This window comes from Zingiber officinale, chromosome 5B, assembly GCF_018446385.1.
Source record: "Zingiber officinale cultivar Zhangliang chromosome 5B, Zo_v1.1, whole genome shotgun sequence".
Taxonomy (NCBI): Eukaryota; Viridiplantae; Streptophyta; class Magnoliopsida; order Zingiberales; family Zingiberaceae; genus Zingiber; species Zingiber officinale.
The window spans coordinates 49,690,408-49,710,813 of NC_055995.1; positions in this window are offsets into that span (position 1 = coordinate 49,690,408).

Here is a 20,406-nt window from a genome sequence, read left to right on the forward strand (position 1 = left end):
CTTGACTGAGTTCAGATCAGTTACTCTTCAGGTTCAGGACTACGTGATGTATAGGGTCCTGACAGCATGTATTCTGCCGATCTCATCTCGGGATGTCCCGAAGATGAGATCTTCACACTCATTCTTCTTGTACGCCCTGTGTCATCGACTTGATATCGATATTGCCCTGTATATGTTCCAGAACATTATCTGTGCATCTGGGACAGTCACCTCCAAGATAGTCCACATGCCCTATTGTCATATTCTGACACGCTTCTTTTCGACCATAGAGGGTATAGATGTGATCAGAGGAACAGTCATTCCTCTTACTATATATGATGAGCTAGGATCCCGTAGTTGTAGACTAGCCAGTGCCGATATCACAGCTGATGGAGTTCTAGCGTGGATAGGACGACCACAGCAGGCAGTTGCCCCTATCGCTCCAGCAGCCGAGGATTTACCAGGCGAGGGAGAGGAGTGGGTTGATTTCTTAGCTGAGGATCTTTTCGCGGATCCCTCCCCGTCTGCCAGACCATCCACCTCAGCTGGACCTTCGACCTCTTCCTCACTCTCCGTCGAGGACAGACTTGCTCGACTCGAGGTCGAGTCCATCCAGACACGACGGATAGTTCTCTCTATTCGATCCGAGATGGCTGCCGGATTTACGTCCCTTCGTGACGAGATACGACGGCTAGGTCAGCCAACACCTGAGCAGCCCCATGATCCTCCAGCTATTTCTCCTCGAGCAGATGATCCTGCTATTTGATATAACTCTGTTATGCATTGTTCTGTGGATTGTTGTCTCACTTGTTTAGACTTCCTTGAAGTAATATATACTTATTTGCATGCTTATTCAGTTTCACAAAATCTGAGTTTACTTATCACTCATTCAAATTCTAGGAAAAACAGTTTTCAAAACTCCAATTTTGTTAGATTTCTAAAATTTGGATTTAGCTTAGGTTTTCCCCTAGATATCATGTACCCCTAGATTAAAGCCAGAGCATCTCACAATCACCTAGGTATACCTTGCTTGTGTTTGACAAACTTAGAATGGCGTGAGATGCATAGGGTACAGCTTGGACTCAGGAATGCTTATATTTGTGCATCAATATGAGTCTGGGCATTAAACACATCATAAATAATAATCAAGTCAAGTCTTCCAGCTCTAGCCAACTCTAACTGGACCAAATGGACTTAATTTGACTAACCATGTGAAAGCTACTGCCCTCTAGGCAATCAGCAAGTAGCTAAAGGTTAGACAATTGGGAAAAGTGTGTTTCAATTTTTTGTTTAAGCATGATTGTACTTTAAAGTTCTAATCAAATTACTTTACCTGATTATTTTAGGCTCTGATACTTAATCAAATTAAACTCAATAATTTAATTTGACTCATGCTTGGACTAGAAACCAAACTACTGCTACTCCCTCTATCCTAAAACTAAATATTTTTCTTTAATATCAAATTTTCTTCAAAATGAGTATTCAAAACTTAATTACAGTTTTTCAAAAAACTTGTCCATGTAAATGAGTATTCAAATATTTTCAAATCTAGTCAACTTTTTATAACGTTTTAAAGTTATTTTTTTTCAAATGACCTCATATTTTATAACTTCTAAGCAAATCCTTTTATTGAAAATTCAAATACTCATATTTTCAAACTTAGTTAATTTTGAGACTATTTTAACTGGACTTAGTTAGATTGTACTCTAAACTTAGCTATTTGGCAAAATATTTTCTCAATACAAATCATTTCGAAGCAGAATATATAGCTAAGTATTTTCAAATTTGGCAAATTCCAAAATTCAAAAAGCTAAGTCGTTTTGCTAAGAAGAAAATTTATTTTTTTCCCTCTTTGAAAATTTTTCTTCAGAAAAATACAAATCTACTTTCAAACTGGTTCATTTTTGATATATGGCAAAGGGGGAGAGTAGGTAAATTAAAGTTAAAGGAAAATTCAAAGTATTTAATAAAAGGAGGGCTTTTATTAAGGGGGAGTCTAATATTACAAAGTTAAAAGTTTCCAGCTTAACTGTTATTGCATTTGAAGTTTATTTACTTAAGCTTGGTTAACTTTATGCAGTTATTACATATGTTGTTTTTCTTAACTTTGAATTACGTGTTGCCATAATCAAAAAGGGGGAGATTGTTGGTGCGGGAAGCATCCGACGATCGAACCTAAGTTTTGATAATGGCAAAGGATTCAAAGTTAAGGTGCTTTGTTATCTGACAGCTTTTGCTGAGTGTTTCAGGAAAGTCCTAACTGCGGTTAGGCAAGGTAAAACCCTAGGGGTGGTAACCCTAGGTCATAGGGGGTGGTAACCCTATGCGGAAAGTCTTGGCAGGTCGATGGCTTCAGGCAAAAGTCCTAGGGGGTGGTAACCCTAGGTGGAAAGTCCTGGTGTCGCGAACCAGGTGAAAGTCTGAACTGGCCGGTGAAGCGGATGTTCAGCAGAAAGTCCGGAAGCATCGAGTGCCGAGCAAAAGTCCAGTCGATCTGGAGGATCGTACTGGCAACAGGTAAATCTCCTGAGTGGAGTAGGTGAGGACGCGTTCCCCGTAGAGGGAACAGTAGGCGTCGGGTCGACCTAGGGTTTCCGGTAGGAAACCTGAAGTCAGACCCGGACAGTTCGAATGCTGTCAAAACTTTTATTATTATCATTCATTATGTTTCTGTGCTAACTTTGTTTTGCAGGGTATGTGTTTGGGACTAACACATTTTGCAGGAACAAAGGAGCAAGTTACAACTCGGATGAACAGTGTCCGAGGTGCCTCCATGGAGCTTGGAGGCGCCTCGGGTGCGAGCCAGGAAAAGGCAAGCGCAGCAGACTGGAGGTGCCTTGAATGGAGTTCAAGGCGCCTTGGACCGGAGGTTGAAGGCGCCTTGGATAGGCTGAAGGCGCCTTGAACCAGATAGAGTTCGACCAGGTCCGTGCTGATCCACGCGGGTGACTCGACTCGTTCAAGGCGCCTTGGTGAACAGTATAAGGCGCCTTGAACCCCCTTTATAAGGGGTCTCGACCAGCAGCTTCAAAGAACAACTTTCAAGTGATCTTACTGCTACAAGCTGCTCACGAGACGATTCCAAAGTGCTGTTGCGAGACATCGACGACCCGGAGCTCTGAATCTTCAGATTACGATATTGTCGTCGGTATAACTGTATTCTTTTTAATACTTAACTGTAATACTTGTACTCTTGTCGAGCTTATAGTTGTTGCCCACGGAAAGCGATCAAGGATCGCGGGCCTTCGAGTAGGAGTCGTCACAGGCTCCTAACGAAGTAAAAATCCCTTGTCTCTCTGTGTTATTTTATTCCGCTGCATTAACTCTTACGTTTTACGATTCCGATAATCGAGCGATTATAGGCACGAGCGCTATTCACCCCCCCTCTAGCGCGTCTCGATCCAACAATATGTATCCACACAAACAACTCAATGGAGAGAGAGCCTTAGAGTGTGCTAGCACTCCAAAGGGTCTCGGCAATGGTAGAGGAGGAGAGGGAGAGGGAGATCTTGAGGAAGAGAATGAAGTGAATGTGCCCTTGAATGAAAAATTCATTCCATCCCCTCACAATAGTGGCCGGCCACTTTCAAAAAGTGTAACACCCATTTCCACATTAAGTGTAATTAATGTGGAGCCATTAAAGTGAAGAATTGTAACCTCCATGATGTGACATCTCACTTAAGTAACCATGATGATGTGGAGCATCATCATTGGTCCACATCTTGCCAACTCACTAATGATGTGGAAAAAAGTCAAGTCAAACTTGACTTTTCCTCTTCCTCTCAAGTCAAATCAAACTTGACTAAATCTCTCTCATGGTTGATCTAATCCAACCATTTAATTCAAGCCAATTTAATATAATGAATCTAATTCATTTAATTAAATTGATTCAATGAGTCATAATCTAAATTAGACTCATTGAACACATGAATCAACTTGAGTCCAACTCAATTAGCCCAATTAGGATTACTCTTAATCCAATTTGATTCATCAAATAAATCTAATCCTCTTCGTTCATCATATGAACCTAATCTCCATCTAATTATCCTTAGTGTGTGACCCTATAGGTTCTTGTAACGTTGGCAATGCCCTAAACCCATTTAGGAGCATAAGTAATGAGCGGTATCTAGCAACACATCATTACTACCCAAGTTACAAGAATGTTGAGATTCAACATCACCTTGTGACTACTAATTGTGACTCCTCACAAAATATGACAAGTGTCCTTCTATCTTAGACATCTAGATTGATCAATGTGAGGCATAGACCGTGTCATCCTCCGATCAATCTAAATCCTGAACTCCAAGTAGACTCACTAAATCAAATGAGCTCAATATCTCATATTGACTCATTTGGGCATGGCCATGCACTTCGTGGTCTCACTCTATCAAGAATACCGATGTCTCTCCCATCATATAGGAGGGATAGATCCCATCTACATCACTCACATCCCTCCGCATAATTTGTTACATACCCAGTAATCGCCTTTATAGTCCACCCAGTTACGGGTGACGTTTGACAAAACCAAAGTACATAACTCCTTATGTAGGGAACCATGGTGACTTCAGGTCTAAGGACTAGTAGTCATACTAATAGCCACATGAGAAAGTATATGACACTCATATAACGATCCATGATACTTTCTCATGGCGGGTCATTCAGTATACATTCTCTAATGCATACCCATGTGTCAACTTGATATCTCTATATCCATGACTTGTGAGATCAAGTCATCGAGTTGACCTACATGCTAGTCTTATTACATTAACATTGTCCTTGAATGTTAATACTCGACTAGGAATGATTAAGAGTAGTGTTCCCTATATCATCTCACTATCAGTTCAGCTAACCGATTGATATAGGTAAGAACCTTCTACTCATGGACGTTATTATACTTAGTTTATTTGGCACCAATACAAGTAAGTATAATAACCAAAAACCAAATGGCTTTATTTATATAGAATATGATACAACAAGTCCATAATACAATCATCAAATGATTGGCTCTAGGGCTCTAGCTAACACTTCCTAATAGTAGCACTGGAGTATCTACTCTAATTGGAATGCCCTAACAAGGATTAATCCATATGTTAAGATCTTTTAACTCTAGAAAGTGGGTAAGTATCAATGCCCTCTGTCACTAAGGGCATAATATGTCCCGTTGAATAGGTATCCTCTGTCACTAAGGATCCCCTGGTTATCCTGTCTAGTAGTAACCTTAATATAGAGACGAATCCACCATAATCTACATGCATCTACCACACACACATTTCGTCAAATATGTGTTGGATCATGAAAACACTAGAGAGGGGTGAATAGCGTTCATTGAAAATCGTTATCGAGTAAGCAACGAAAAGTAAATACAAAAGCAACACCAGAAAAACATGAGCGGTTTTTTACTTCGGAGCCTTCGATGACCCCTACTATAAAGCCCAGGTCCCACGGACCTATCGATGGGCAATCCACTAAAAATCTCTTCCGGTACCCCCGGAAGAGAGAATCGAGTACAAAGAACTAGGTCAAGTGCAACAAACTACATTTGTCCTTTTTTTATAGAAATTAAGTATAGAAAAAATATGTTACCAACACTTAAGGTACTAAAATGAGGTGATATGTGTTGATGTTTGTCTACCTGGTGTGAACGAAACTCCTAGGATCAGTCGTTAGGCTCAGCAGCTTCATAGTAGAGTCATAGTAGCAACCGGAAGCAGTTGGAGGCTCAAATGTACACGCACTAGCTTGTATATCATTGTTGTCTCAAAGCCTCCTCAAAACAGCCTTATAAAGGGCTTCCAAAGGTGCCTTCCAAAGGTCTTGAAGGTGTCTCCAATGGGATAAAAATTTATCCTAACTTCCTTGCACCTTATCTATGAACCGATTAAAATTTATCCTGTGGAAGGTGCCTTCCATAACCATGGAAGGCACCTTCTATGAATAGTACCGAGGCGCCTTCCATAGCCATGGAAGGTGCTTCGAGCACTGTTCACCCGAAGGCCATTTTCTTCCTTTTGTCCTACAAAACAATATTAATCCACTAACCCTGCAAGACGTGTGTTAGGACAAATAAACAAATAATAAAAAGAGTAATTAGTTTCTGTCCTCCCAGGACCAGGAACTAGTCAAAGTCTCAATTTAGTAATCCCAAATGGACCTAAACTGGACCGACGCCTACAGTCCCTAAACTGGGATGTGTCTTCACAATCACTCTCCTACAATGACTTACCTTTACTTACCATTTGTCAGACATCTAGTCAGCCCGTCGACCAGTCTGGACTTCGTGCCAGCTATCCGGTTAGCCCGTCGACCTAGCTGAACTTCGTGCTAGCTATCCGGTCGACCCGTCGACCTAGCTGGGCTTCATGCTAGATATCTGGTCAGCCCGTCGACCTAACTGATTTCTCCTGCACACTCAGTCAAAGTGTTAGATCACAACTAAACTAACTTAACCTACTTTATCATTCATCAAAACCTGAGTTAGACCATTAGTGCTAACCACACCAATAATCTCCCCCTTTTTAATACAATGACAACTTGGGTTAAGTTAGTGAAAAATATGCAAAAAATAAATGACATGGTTGACATGGTTTTGAGGTATCATTTGGTTTTTATTAACTTAATCCGCCTAACCCTCCCTCAAAATAATAAGCATAGACAAGTGTAGAAAAAATAATAAGCATAGGAATTTTGGACAACAAATAATCTCCAAGTATACAAGGGGAGTTTAAACTTTAACATTTTGAACAACATTTTGAAAATTATAAAGAATGTTTTCAAAAATTATCTTTTCAAAAATTTAAGGTTTCAAAAATAAATTTTAACCAAAACTATGTCAAGTCTGTTGGTGCGAGAAGCATCTGACGATCGAACCTAAGTTTTGATAATGGCAAAGGGATTCAAAGTTAAGATTCTTTGTTATCTAACATGCTTAAATAAGGTTTCAGGAAAGTCCTAACTGCGGTTAGGCAGGTGAAAATCCTAAGGGGTAGTAACCTTAGGTCCTAGGGGGTGGTAACCCTAGGTGAAGGAAAATCCTAAGGGGGGGTAACCTTAGGTCCTAGGGGGTGGTAACCCTAGGTGGAGGAAAACCCTAAGGGGCGGTAACCCTAGGTGGAGGAAAACCCTAAGGGGCGGCAACCTTAGGTCCTAGGGGGCGGTAACCCTAGGTGGAGGAAAACCCTAAGGGGCGGTAACCTTAGGTCCTAGGGGGTGGTAACCCTAGGTGGAGAAAAACACTAGGGGGCGGTAACCCTAGGTCCTAGGGGGTGGTAACCCTAGGCGGAAAGTCCAGTCGGTCTGGAGGACCGGACTGGCATCAGGTAAATTTCCTGAGTGGAGTAGGTGAGGACGCGTTCCCCGTAGAAGGAACAATAGGCGTTAGGTCGACCTAGGATTTCCTGTCAGAAATCCGAAGTCAGACCCGGACAGTCCAATGGCTGTCAAACTTCATATTTAAATTATTATTTTGTGCTAACTTTGTGCTGCAGGGTATTTTTAGGATTAACATATCTTGCAGGGACCAAAGTGTAAAAATGGCCTCGGCTGAATAGTGCCGAGGCGCCTCCATGGAGCTTGGAGGCGCCTCGGGTGTGAACCAGAAGAAACCAGTGCAGTACAGTCCAAGGCGCCTTGAAAGATGTTTAAGGCGCCTTAGACCAGCGGATGGAGGCGCCTTCGGGTGCATGAAGGCGCCTTCAGATGGGATAAGCGCAGAATGGTCAGCACTCATCTGCAAGGTGGACTCGGAGCTGTGGAGGCACCTTCGGAGGCTTTCAAGGCACCTTGAGCTTACTATAAAAGCAGCACTCGACGTCCAGCTTGTAACTGTAGGATCGAAAAGAATTTAGATATCTCCACAATGATATGATATTGTCCACTTTGGGCCTAAGACCTCATGGTTTTGCTCTTGGGTTATACCCAAAAGGCCTCATACCAATGGAGTTATCTTTTCTCTTATAAACCCATGATCTTTCCCATGTGTTTTCAATATGGGACTATGTTTACAACCTTGCAACCCTAACAATCCCCCCCTCAAACAAAGAACCATAGGCTTCCCACGTCCGATCCTCGACCCACCAGGTCTTCCTTCCCCTCGGTCCACCCGACCTACTAGGACTTCATTGCCTAGTCGCAACTAGGACTTCCTGCCTGGTGTCTGGTCCTCTTGATCCGAACATAGGAGCCTCTACTTTCTTTGTTCGAGGTTAATATTGTACCCACATGGCTCAATCAGACCATAGCTCTTGTGCACAGTCGGCGGTTAAACCTTCTGGCAGTCCGGGCTCTGATACCAATTATAGGATCGAAAAGAATTTAGATATCTCCACAATGATATGATATTGTCCACTTTGGGCCTAAGCCCTCATGGTTTTGCTCTTGAGTTATACCCAAAAGACCTCATACCAATGGAGATATCTTTTCTCTTATAAACCCATGATCTTTCCCATGTGTTTTCAATATGGGAATATGTTTGCAACCTTGCAACCCTAACAGTAACAAGAACTTCCAGGCTTCCTTTCTTCAACGTGCTGCTAACAAGATCATTCCGAGGTGCTGTTACAACATACCGACGACCTGGAACATCAGTTTCGATTCTGTTATTATCGGTATAATTTGTTTTGGTGCTTACAATTGTAAATCTCTTATTGTACTTTTAACGAACTTATAGTTGTTGCCCACCGGAAGCGATCAAGGATCGCGGGCCTTCGAGTAGGAGTCGTCACAGGCTCCGAACGAAGTAAATCCTTCGTGTCCTTTTTTATTTACTTTCCGCTGCGTTATTTCTGAACGAGTTTTTACGATTCCGATAATCGAACGAAATAGTCGCGAGCGCTATTCACCCCCCCTCTAGCGCGTCTCGATCCAACAAAGTCATGAAAAGTTTGACAAGTTGATTTTTAAAACTTATCTTTAAAATTGTTAAAGATTAAGGAAGTAAATGAAAAAATTTAAAAATTGTTTTGGAAAAAAATGTGCAAATAGTTTACAAAATATTACTACTCCCCCTGAACCTAATAGTATTTTTAAAATAAAACAACTAGAAAGTGTCCTTAACTATCTAACTATTAGTTACTTACTAACTATCAGAAGATAGCAGTTTTTACTTGGTTAGTCAGGTTAGGTTTAGATGATTTAGTCAGTGTTTGACTAGACTGAACAACTTAACCTGATCACTGTAAGTTTGGTTTTTAACGCCCAGACTTGTATTGATGAACTGATATAATAATATTAAGTCCAGGTAATCTACCTATGCATCTCACCCCTTTCTAAGTTCAGCAATACACAAACAAGGTAGTTCTAATGTGTTAGTGAAATGCTTAAGTTCTAGACCTATAGGAGCATGCATTCTAAGGATTTGATCTATACTAAGGCTAAAATTGATTTTAAAAATTATAAAAATAGGAAATTTTGATAAATATATAAAAAATTTACCCTAGAATTTTAAAGACAATTTTGAAAATAATTTTGAAAGTAAGAATCCTAGTCTATTGAGCACATTCCTAATTTTCATTGTAAATTACTAAGCTCACATTCAAGGAGGGGTTTAGTGAATATGTCAGCCACTACAAGAAAACAGGACTTCAAAAACGGATTTTTAAAACAGAATTAAAATCCGTTTTAAATTATAGTAAATCAAAAACGAATTTAATACAGAATTACTAATCTATTATATTTAAATAAAATATAATATATATAAAAAAAATTGAGATGGAATTTAAAACAAACTTAAAATGAATTTTTAAAATAAATATTTATAAACAAAAATATATACAGATTTGAAATAGAATTTAATACGAAATTTTGTTTGTCAACAAATCCATTTATATATTTGTAAAAGGAAATAAATTCTGTGTTTTAATTTATATAAATAATAAAGAAATGTATTAAATTATTATTATTTTTACAAAACCCCTAAACCTTGCTTACATATTCTTGTCTTCCCTCGCGACATCCCTTCCTCGCCGACTCTGCTTTCTTCTTCTCCTCTTATCTCACTAACTCCGGCTTATATATTCTCGTTTGCAACTGCTTTCTCGCTGCTTGTATCTCACCGGATTCGCTCCTCGCTGACTTCGTCTGTTGCTCTCTCTCAAAAAAGGTAAGCTAAGCCCTAATTTCTTCTTCTTATCTCGCCACTTTCTTCTTCTCACCGACTTCATCTATTGCCCTCCATCTTTTGCATGTAATTTATAGATTTCCTCTTTTAAAACTTCTATCTCTTTCTTAAGAAAATCAGTTTCCAGATTTTTGTCTTGCAAAGATAGCTCGATTTCTAAGAATTCAATTCTGAGTAGCTCTATCTCAACTAGCAGATTGATCTCGTATCTCGCCGACTCTGCTGCTCGTATCTCGCCGACTTTACTGCTCTCTCTCAAAAGGTAACCCCTAATTTCTTCTTGAATTTTTTTGTAGTGTCATGTTTTTGCCTCCCAAACATACTAGGGCTTTTAAACTCTTATGCAGTTTGAACTCCTTTATTCTTGGATCATTGATTTGTATCAAACTCCTTGGGTCTTGTCATTATCAATGTTCAGGATTTAAAACAGTGGTATATCCAGTTAATATCTTGTTGGTCTATGATTAACCTTTATTAATTCTGAAGGATCTTCTATTTAACCTTACTCTACATTTATTTATGATAATGTGAGCATTTTGTGGTTAATAATTTTATAGAGGAATGAACAATTTCATTGGATCGTGGCTTAATTAGGTTTGTCTGGTTTATTCTCACACTTAAAAACAAGAGATACAATTATCAATTCAGCCAATATGCATGGACTCATATGATTCTACTGATGGTATTTGTGCAGGCTGCCTTCACTATAGCAAACATATTCGAGGGTATATTTTGGTAAATGTTCCATACTCTCTTGATGATGCCCTAGTTGGTAAAAGTTTAATTCTGTAAATGTCTCCTAGGATATGCATCTTTCAGTGGCATGATATGTTTGCTATTTTGATATAGTATGAGATCATTATCACAATTTTACTTATTTGTGTTTCCATAGCTTACGTGCTTGATGTTTATTTTGCAATGCATGAATGTTGAATACATTACTAAACTAATACAACTCATCATAAATCCTTTTGAGACATCAAATCTTGGAAAGAAGATGGTCTTAATTGTGCCTCCAGCATGTAGGGTCCAGCACTTGTTTGTTAGTTATTTGTCTATCAACCATGAATGCCTACCTTTTACATGCTTCTCTTGCCAGCATTGCTTATAGTCATCAATGATCTTGCTGCATATATTTTTGGATTCTTTTTTTTAGGAGAATACCACTGATCAAACTATCTCCAAAGAAAAACTAAGGAGTGTTTTATTGGTACATCAGTTACCACATTATTTGCTTCATTTGTGGTGAATGAATACAATTCCCTTCTTTGTTGGTCACGTGTTTTATCTTGATTCTCTTTTGTTATCTCGCCGCTTTCTTCTTCTCGCCGACTTCTTCTATTGCTCTCCATCTTTTGTATGTATTTATGTTCACCAATGATTTATAGATTTCCTCTTTTAAAACTTCTATCTCTTTTTTAAGAAAATCAATTTCCAGATTTTTGTCTTGCAAAAATAGCTCGATTTCTATGAATTCAATTCTGAGTAGCTCTATCTCAACTAGCAATGTTTCCTTTTCTCCATTCTGTTCCAAGCCAAAAAGATTTCTCTGCTTGGAAGGTTGACTCTTCAAATTTGAATTACTGCATTTCTCTTATGAGGTTTTTTTGCACTGCTTCCTCTTATGAAGTCTTTTTGCAATGCTTCCTCATAGTAATCAAAACCTTTCAAGTTTTCACCACATGTATGAACTTGATCATGTTAAAAGAATATTAGAAATGTCACGCCCCAGGTAGTCCCTGTCCGAAGAAATTTCGGCAGCGTCTCCCCGGTACGGGTGACAATATGAAACCAGAATACATATATCTATACCTCGGCCACACACGGCCGGAACAATACAATACAAATAAGAAACAAACCACGCAGTTTATATCAACATTCCACACAATTCAACATATAATCAATCCACGCAGTTTAATAAGGAAGAACGATATAGAATCCTCGAAGATATATGTAGACATCCCACTCCACTACAACGAAGAAAACAAATCCACGAAGTAGTGAGAAAATCCGCAGCGGAAAACAAAAGTAGCAAACCCGTATGTTCAATGTCCACAATACAAACCCACAATACAAGAATATAAGATGCAAAAGCAAAATATAATCCAACAAAGAAAATCCTCGCGATAATGGGGCTAGCGACTGGAATATCTCTCGACAGCCTCAACCTGAAAAATAGTAACAACAGGGTGAGTTCAAAGAACTCAGCAGGTAAACCAATAGACATGTACAACAATATATATCTACCAGTAATAACCTAAGGTACAGTCTCCTAAACCATAGGATCAATAGTACAGTTCTCTAACCATACAACCTATGGTATAGTCTCCTAACAGTTCAACAGATATGCAGAGCTGAAATAAACTGTAATAACCAACAATAGGCATAAAACATAATCTATAGCAAGAATAATAAGAAAATGCATAACTGTAATAAACTGTACTCACCTGCGAGGCTTGGGCAAATGACTGTGGACATACACAGACAAAGATAGTCAGAGCAAATAAGCATGTATCCTGTATGCATGTCAATCATATGCAGTCACCCAAGTGCATCATCCAATATGCAACAATCACAATAAATGCAATATGTGCATATGATGCAATATGACATGGTCACCTCTGACGCTAGTCAGCCGTCTCACACGCGATGGCGAGACTGAGTAGGTAGGGTTGTGACACCGTGCACTCTGTCGTCACTACCCCTGATGAGTGACCGAATGGACGGGATGCTGTCGGAGTACACCTATCCTCCTACCTCAAACATAGTGAGGGAGCGTAACGCTCTCAACTCCCGGTACGCAATGACGGGGAGGGATCCTTGTCTGCTACCACGCTGCAGTCACACTGCCCATAAGTGGACCAGCGGAGCACTACAGAGCTATTGCCATACACACCCTACTGTGCTGTGCCACTACCCATGCAGTGAAACACGTTGTGTGCAGGCCTATGTAGCCGGCCGACGAGCTCAACAATAATGGAGTCGTCAATCGCCCAGCATGCAATCATGCAAGATGGTGCATGATGCTACAGTATGTCATACCTGAACTTAGCCTCCTTCATATATGTGTGTGCCCAAAAGGTAAACGCATATATATAACCATGATATAAACAGCATAAATCCAAAGACATCACATATAACAATGATGTAAGTATCATGAATCCAAGAGCATGTATCACACATGTAAAGCAACTAATCCAGTAGAGTATAGCACTATAGATATGCATCTCTATGAACATATATACACATGGCAAGAGATAAAATATCCAATCCTGAAGTAAAGCAACTAGCAGATGAAGCATGTGATAGGTATCAACTAGCTAAGACCAAGAGAGAGAATAATCTACTATCTACCACTAGTAAGTATAAATAAGCTACACATATCATAAGACATTATCAAAAGATAAGTCAGAGGGTACCCGCATCAAATAGAAGGTACAAGTCAAATCCAACGTCGAGACGCCCGTCTCGAATCAGAGTCCTGCGTCAACAAACACATGTACATTTTATTTAGCTAAATTCAAATGAAATAGCTAAATAAAATTCCTAAAACTAAATTAGGGCAAAACCTTAATCAACATAATCACAACTTACTTAACTAAATCCAATGGTCGATTAGGATTAGTTACCTAATCCCTAATCACCCATTAGATTAGGAAATCCTATCAACACATAAACCTAATTCATATAGTAATACAATTTAACCCTAAACCAATACATCACGTATCAATTAATACAACCATAATCCACATCTAAGTAGCTCACAGGGAATAGAACTCACCTCACTGATCTAAAGCCTCTGCCGACAGCACAGTGAGAGGAATTTCCTTGCTGGAACAAAGGAACCACAGCAACTCTGCTGAAATTCTTCCCCACTTCAACCGAAACCTCAATCACAGCAAAGAAGGAAACATCCTAGAACTGATCTGTGGGTTACAGCAAGTAATTGGATCCGATCTCTCCTTCCTAGCTCAAAACCGAAAGAAGATATCACAATTCCAACAAGGATCAAAACAGAAACAAGCCCTAACCTCCAAGATCGGCAACCAGAGAGGGAAAAGAAGGAACCAGTTGCTTACCTTCGAAACCCTAGGGCATCTTCAAGCCGGCGATCGGATCGGGGAAGAGAGGGTCGGCAGAAACGAGAAGAAAGATCGGGGAAGGGTTGAGCAGAGGAAATCAAGATGATTTGTGCCTCCACCGGCGATCGTCGGCGTCGACTCGTCCACGCTCGGCGTCGATTCGTCCCCGTGAGAGAACATAGAGATTAGAGCGAGAAGGAGAAGGCTTCGGCTAGATCTGAGCTAAAGGATCAATGCCGGTAGAAGGAAGATCGCCGGAGCTGAAGCCTTGCTCCCGTCGGCGCCAATCGCCCACGAGAGAGAACAGAGAAGAGAGGGGAGATCGGGATCGTGTCGGGGCAGAGAGGGGAGGAAGAAGCTCGGTTCAGCGATTTGGGAAGGGAATAAAAGAAAAAGGAAATATATATATGAAACATTTCCTCACTTAAACGGGTATCCCAAACAGGCTTTATCCGAACCCGCCTATCAATCCCCTCAAAACCCTCCGTACGAGCTCAGAAAAATTCCCAGAAAATTTCTAAAAATTCCGGAAAAATTCTATAAGGTTATTTCTCAAATAATCCTATTAATTAAATTTTCTGAGATCTCACAAGAAACCTTACTATATATACTGGAGCATGGATATTATAATATTGCTTATACCATGTGGATTGAGGAGCAAAATAAGCAGTATCATGTGAAAACACTTGCTAACATCCATGCAGTTCATACACAACCTAAGCTAGCTAATATTGCATCCTGAGTTGTTAATTTAATATTTTTTGAATATTTACTATTTTATTAATGAAATTATTCATCATTAATATTATTCTAGCAATGCATATCAAGTTCTAATATTCAACATTTAAATGTCTATTGTTCTTTTAGTATTTTATATTTGGAGATATAAATCAAATCTTAAAATTTACATGTTATTATTGATTGTCAAAATATTAAAGGTGCTGAATTAATACAACTTGTCTTTTTGTAAATGTAAATGATTGGAAAACAATATAATTATAGTTTTAGAATTGAATGTTATAAAGTTCTCTTATTTTGTTTATAAAAAATATCTGTATATTTTCTAAAAATGCAGAAAATGTCTACAAATCATAATTGGATGTGGCGCCAAAAAGATGATAATGGTTTTCTTCTCAATGAGTTTATTGAAGGAGTCAAAGGATTCTTAAAGTTTGCTTATAAACATCCGACTTGTGTCGATGATAACAAAATAAGATGTTCATGCAGCAAGTGTCATAATAGAAAATTTTTAAAGGAAAAGGATGTGCGTTATCACCTCGTCAAAAATGGATTCACTCGTGGCTACGAGCAATGGCATGCACATGGTGAACCATTAGATTTGTTGAAATTGATGTTCCTCATGAAATTACAAATGATATCAAAGGAATGATTAAAGGAACGTGGCCAACGTGGAAAAAGGTGTCTAATGATATTAAGGATTTGCTTTGGGAAAATTTTAAGGTAAGTAATATATTTTAAATTCTAAAAAAAAATCTCATTTTGTATGAATTAATTCACCATTGATATTATTTATAACCATTGATTGTCTATTGAATTTGTGCAGTTGAGATATAAATGGGATAATCTTACGGACAGAGAAATGAAAAAGGTATGGAATGAAAATGCAAGTGAGAGGTACAGAGCAACAATTCATTTGGCTAAGAAAACAGCATTATCATCGGCACAAGAAGATTTAGGAAGGGAACCAAACATATTAGATATGATAGGTAGGGGCCCTGAATGGATGGAAGCTAATATATGGAATGATCTAGTTAAAAATCATTAGAATACAGAAGATCACAAGATTAAATGTGATATTGCACGTAAAAATAAAATGATAATGAAGGATGGGTCTATTACCAAACATACCGGGGGTTCAATTTCTTTTGGAGCACACCGCGAGAGGATGGTAAATCTCTTTTCTATATGTTTATTTCAATAATTTATACATCTCATTTATTAAATTTAATATTTAGATTTAAATTAAATGTATCTTATATGATCTGGTATATATTGACATATGTTATATATGATTGTAGAAAAAAGATTTGGGACGAGAAGTGGATGAATTTGAGGTTTTTGAACAAATGCATAAAAGGAAGCAAGGTACCGGAGAGTTTGTGGAACAAATCAGCCCGAGTTAGTGTAAGTTAACATAGTTAATTTTTCATTAATATCATATTGACATCTCATTTGTTGTTTTATATTTATTAAACTAATATAAGTTATTATAATATGGACAGGAACAATATAGAGAGCGACTAAATGTTGATGAGCATATTACTCCTCCTTCATTCAATCTGAAATCATGGTGTGATGTGGTGGGTGGCCAATATAAGGGAAGGGTGTATGGATTTGGACACAATCAACACTTTGGAAGATCATACAATGGAAGTTCCAATGAAATGTGCTCCAATGAGAAAAACAACGAACTATCACAAGAAATTGAAGACATGCGTGCTACTAGTATGAGGATGGAGAAAGAAATTATTGAAAGCAAAAACAAATTGGAACTCGTTATCACAGAAAATAGGCAAAGAGAAAATAAACTTATCGAGGAAAGTAGACAAAGGGAAGAAAAACTTATGGAGGAAGCTAGACAAAGAGAAGAAAATCTCAAGGAGATGGTTCGTAAAATGATTCAAGAGGCGGGATATACAAATCATTTGTATCCAGGAGGATCTGGTCCCCGTGAGCGTCATGATAAATGAAATAAAAATTAGATTTAGTTAGATAATATGAATATTTGGATGATGTGATATTTTTGGATTAAACATTAATTATTTCAAATATTTTTAATTTATTTGAAGTGTGTAATTATTTCAGCTAAAATAATATGTAGATGAGGAAAAATATAATATAATAAAAAAATTATTGATAAATTTAAATATGAATTTTGTAACCAGATTTATAAACAAATTAAAATTATTTTTGATATGTTATTTGAGACAGATTAATAACAGATTTAAAACAAAATTAAAGATGAAATTTATATACGAATTTATAAACAGATTTATAAACAGATTACAATTATATTTAATATATAATTTGTGACAAACTAATGACAGATTTAAAACAAAATTATAAACGAATGTTATATACGGATTTATAAACAAGATTGTAAACGGATTATAAACAGATTAAAATTATATGTGTTATATAATTTGAGAAAGACTAATAACGGATTTAAAACAAAATTAGAGACGAAATTTGTTTTCAAAAATATTTTCATTTGGTCAAATTAAAAACAGATATATAAATAATTTTTCAATCCGTTTATGAAATTAGAGACAGAATAGTTCCGTCTCAAAATTAGCTACGGGGCTTTCAATAACAAAATGTTGAGATGGAATATTCCGTTTCAAATATTGTTTAGAGACAGAAAATGGCCTTCAGAAATGAAATATTTCGTCTCTAAAGCCTTGTTTTCTTGTAATGAGCTATGTTAGACTTGAACTCAATATATTTGAGTTCAATATTTCCCTTAGTGACATGATCCCTGATAAAATGATGTTTAATTTCAATATGTTTAGTTCTTGAATGATGCATAGGTTTTTTTGTTAAATTTATTGAACTGACATTATCAATTAGCAGTTTTATATTTGTAAAGTTTAAATTAAAGTCTTTTAAGGTGTGCATCATCTATAATAATTGTGTAATACATTCTCCTATAGCTATATATTCAGACTCAGTAATAGATAAGGCAACACAGTGTTGCTTTCTACTAAACCAGCTGACAAGTGATGGACCCAGTAGCTGACATCCACCACTTGTGCTTTCACAGTCTAATTTATAGCCAATGTAATCTGAGTCAGAATAGCCTAATAGTTTGAAATTGGTTGTTCTAGGATACCAAATTTTGACATTTGATGTTCCTTTAAGATATCTAAAGATTCTTTTGACCCGAGTTAAATGTGATTCTTTAGCACATATTTGGTATCTAGTACACATACTAACTACAAATAAAATATCAGGTTGACTTGCAGTTAAGTATAGTTAAGTAGGCTACCTATGGTACTCCTATAGTATTTTAAGTCAACTGATTTTTCAATTGGGTCCTTATCTAAGGTTGTGTTAGTTGCCATAGGTGTTTTTATTTCCTTAGTGTTTTCCATTCCAAATTTTTTAAATAATTTGTTAACATATTTTAGTTGATAAATGTAATTACCCTCATTTATTTGTTTAATTTGTTGTCCTAAAAAGTAAGTTAGTTTACCTACCAGACTCATTTCAAATTCTTGTTCCATTAGGGTGATAAATTCTTGTAAAAATTCTGGATTAGTTGACCCAAAGATTATATCGTTTACATAGACTTGAGCTATAAAAATATCTTGTTTTATTGATTTTACAAATAGGGTTGGTTCAATTTATCCTTTGTTGAATCCTTTGGAAATTAGGTGGGAGGTTAATCTTTCATACCATGCCCTGGGTGCTTGTTTAAGTCCAAATAGGGCTTTCTTAAGTTTAAATACATGATTGGGATGATCTAAGCTCTCAAATTAAGGTGGTTGACATAAACTTCTTCTTTTATTGACCCATTTAAGAATGTAGATTTAACATCCATTTGATAGAGTTTAAATCCTTTATGGGCTGCATAGCTAAGTAACATTCTAATGGACTTAACTCTAGCTACTGGGGCATATGTTTCATCATAGTCAAGTCCCTCTACTTGACTAAACCCCTTAGCAACTAGTCTAGCCTTGTTTCTAATAATTTCCCCAGTTCACTTAGTTTGTTTCTGAACACCCATTTTGTTTCTATTATCTTTTTATTTTTAGGTGGTGGTACTAAGTCCCAGACTGTGTTTCTCTCAAATTGGGCTAGCTCTTCATGCATGGCTATAATCCAGTCTGGGTTAAGTAATGATTCAGTTATTATTTTGGGTTCTATCTTTGAAATTAGGGATATTTAACTTAGTTCTTGAAGGATGACCTAGTCTGAACCCTTAGGTCTAGGTCACTGATTATTTGGTCAATTGGTTGTTCTGAGTTGACTCTTAGGGTTCTAGGAGGGTCATTCACTCAAAGCTGATCTTCTTCTTCGTGAATTAGGTTTTCATTAGCTCCCCCTTGACTAGTGTTACCTTGAATAAAATTAATTGGTTGAATTTGTGTTTGTTCTAAGTTTTGATTGGTCTCTTCAAATTTCACATTTGAGGTTTCTTCAATTTTTAGTGTGACTTTATTATATATTCTGTAACCTTTACTATTTAATGAATATCCTACAAATATTCTATTTTCTATTTTTGAGATAAATTTTTCTAAGTGTTTTCTTGTATTTAGTATGTAGGTTGGGCATCCAAATACTTTAAAATATTTAATATTAGGTTGTTTATTATGAAATAATTCAAATAAGAGTTTATTGTGAGTTTTGTTTATTGTAGTTCAGTTTTGTACATAACATGTTGTACTAACAGCTTTTGCCCAAAATATTTTGGTAAGTTATATTCATTCAGCGCTGTTCTAGAGGCTTCAAGTAGAGTTCTATTTTTTCTTTCTACGATTCCATTTTGTTTGTTAGTAATTAGCCCTAAGAGCCAATCATGAGATGTTTAGGCCTTTTGGTTACTAATTGAGTTAGACTCAAATGAACCCACTCATTGGATTGAGTTCAATCCGAATTAAACAAATTGGATTGATGGGTTACACTCAATGGGTTAGACTTATTGGGTTATTGGATTAATGATTAATCCAATATAATAATCCAACTCATTAAGAGGAATACAAAGAGACAAAAAACCCTTCATATTCATTGGATGAATATAAATAGGTTTTTGGTGAGATTTTTCATTAGATGAGATGGGTGTCTCTTGATCTTCCTCCTCCTTCTTCCTCCTTTTTCCATAGCCAAATTTTCTTCCATGGCCGAATCATTCTTCTTGCTAGCACAAGAAAATGGTTCTTCTCTGAAGGCTTCATTCATGGGACGAACGAAGGATATGTTCGTGTGGATACCATAGAGGCGCGGACACTTGAACGCGCTGAGATCTGGATCCAAAGAAAAGGTTGCTGTCGGGATTGCGAAGGGCACGCAACAAAGGTATAATTCAATCATGTAGCTTAGCATAGATTAGTTTAATAGAAATTGTTTCTTCCCTTTCGCATGGATCCGCTGGATAAGTGGATCTAGTATTTTGCCGCTGCGTTTCAGCATCTTCTGGTGCGCTAGATCCCAACATTGTTGAGGGGTTTTAGGATATGAAAATTCATGATGGTATTCATTTTTAAGACA